The sequence below is a fragment of the Schistocerca nitens genome, chromosome 11, assembly GCF_023898315.1.
Source record: "Schistocerca nitens isolate TAMUIC-IGC-003100 chromosome 11, iqSchNite1.1, whole genome shotgun sequence".
Classification (NCBI taxonomy): Eukaryota; Metazoa; Arthropoda; class Insecta; order Orthoptera; family Acrididae; genus Schistocerca; species Schistocerca nitens.
In genome coordinates this window covers 8841372-8843589 of record NC_064624.1, presented here as the reverse complement: position 1 = coordinate 8843589, position 2218 = coordinate 8841372, and the positions used below count along the sequence as shown (strand labels likewise).

Below are 2218 nucleotides of genomic sequence, written 5' to 3'. Positions count from 1 at the left end.
AACATTGATTTTAAAATACTGTGGGAATTCGTTACAGTTTGTCACATATCTATAGATCCGCTAGTTGTAAATGATCACGTCCTTGAAAAGTGGCGAAGACGTCTGTTGAAAAAAGTTCTAAGTGGAGATTCATTATTAGTACTTGGTCATATAATGTAACTTGCAATGCCTCCGTAATAAATTTATTTCAAGTGCAGCCTTCAGTGTCGTATATTGCCTGCAAAAGTAGACGTCTAAAGACTGTATGTATTTACTCGTTCGTGTGCGGATTATTTGTGTGCGAATACGTTTTCCATTTAAGGATTTCCGAATTTCAGGATCTTAAAATCTAGCTCCATCCGCTTGCTCAATCTAAGAGTCAAACAACACTAAGGTGTTTTCTTCCGTACCTGGAGTGAAAGCGTTATTTAATCAATGGATGACACAGTTTCTTGTAAGTTTAGGAGACGTACTACAATCGACAAATATGTTGAACGGAATTTACTGTGTTATTAGCTGTCTCACCTGTGGGAATTGTCCATTTTGTTCCTGAAACAAATTTACGTTTATTTACCAAGAAATTTAGCAAGTGATATGTGAAGATGCACACGGTACAGATTTCACCACAGCGTCCAAGTGCTTTTCTCCTACTTCCGGTAAAGTTCGTCCACTTGCCATTTCCTATTCAAATCGTGATAGATCTGTATTGAAAATACTGTCTCCATCATACCCTTCGCGTGCTAATAATGCCGCCACGATTTTCCTACTTGTGCCTACCTCTTCACCCTACAGTAGCGCTGACACCTAGCTTCTTCGATGATTTGTTGGATGTATTCCAAACTCTGTCCTCCCCTGCTATCCTCCTGAGCGATATCATACGAAATTTTGTGCAAGTGATGCGTTAGATCGTGAAAATCCCGAGCCGACTGGAGTGCCCTGCCCGTAAAACTCCAAGCATTCTCAATTGGGGAGGGGTCCGGCAGTAAGTGCATTAACAGCACGACCACAAATACATCGCTAGTGTACTGTTTAACAGAATGAAGCCAGAATGATCTAGGGACGCACGGAATAGTACACTGCGGGCACTTCCTTCTGCACAACAGCAATGGGAAGTGCCTGAATGAGAGTACGGTAAGGAGCACACCTTCGCAAATTAAAAAAAAAAAAAAAGCAATCCGTCTTCAAGCCACGAGTGGCCTACCGGGACCATCCGACCGCCGTGTCATCCTCAGTGGAAGATGCGGATAGGAGGGGCGTGGGGTCAGCACACCGCTCTCCCGGTCGTCATGATGGTTTTCTTTGATCGGAGCCGCTACTATTCGGTCGAGTAGCTCCTCAGTTGGCATCACGGGGCTGAGTGCACCCCGAAAAATGGCAACAGCGCACGGTGGCCCGGATGGTGACCCATCCAAGTGGCAGCCACGCCCGACAGCGCTTAACTTCGGTGATCTCACGGGAACCGGTGTATCCGCTGCGGCAAGGTCGTTGCCTCCGCAAATCTCACATTTTCTTAATTCTAAGACTAGGCATTTCCTCAACAATGAAATGCGCATACACAGACGTTGGTAGTAGCGGGTGTACAGGGTATAGTAGGGCAGTGTCTTGCCACACCTGTCTTTTATACTCAGGTGACTCATGCGAAAAGGCTTTCTAAATGATCAGGTCGCATGACGGCGATTAACGTATAAACCCTCAAAAGTACACTCCTGGAAATTGAAATAAGAACACCGTGAATTCATTGTCCCAGGAAGGGGAAACTTTATTGACACATTCCTGGGGTCAGATACATCACATGATCACACTCACAGAACCACAGGCACATAGACACAGGCAACAGAGCATGCACAATGTCGGCACTAGTACAGTGTATATCCACCTTTCGCAGCAATGCAGGCTGCTATTCTCCCATGGAGACGATCGTAGAGATGCTGGACGTAGTCCTGTGGAACGGCTTGCCATGCCATTTCCACCTGGCGCCTCAGTTGGACCAGCGTTCGTGCTGGACGTGCAGACCGCGTGAGACGACGCTTCATCCAGTCCCAAACATGCTCAATGGGGGACAGATCCGGAGATCTTGCTGGCCAGGGTAGTTGACTTACACCTTCTAGAGCACGTTGGGTGGCACGGGATACATGCGGACGTGCTGTTGGAACAGCAAGTTCCCTTGCCGGTCTAGGAATGGTAGAACGATGGGTTCGATGACGGTTTGGATGTACCGTGCACTATTCAGTGTCCCCTC

At 46.9% G+C, this 2218-nt stretch overlaps 1 pseudogene; it reads right to left on the bottom strand.

The window, feature by feature from the left end:
• Positions 1 to 1351: 1351 nt before the first annotated feature.
• On the bottom strand, positions 1352 to 1469 carry LOC126214062 (5S ribosomal RNA; annotated as a pseudogene).
• Between the last annotated feature and the right edge of the window lie 749 nt (positions 1470 to 2218).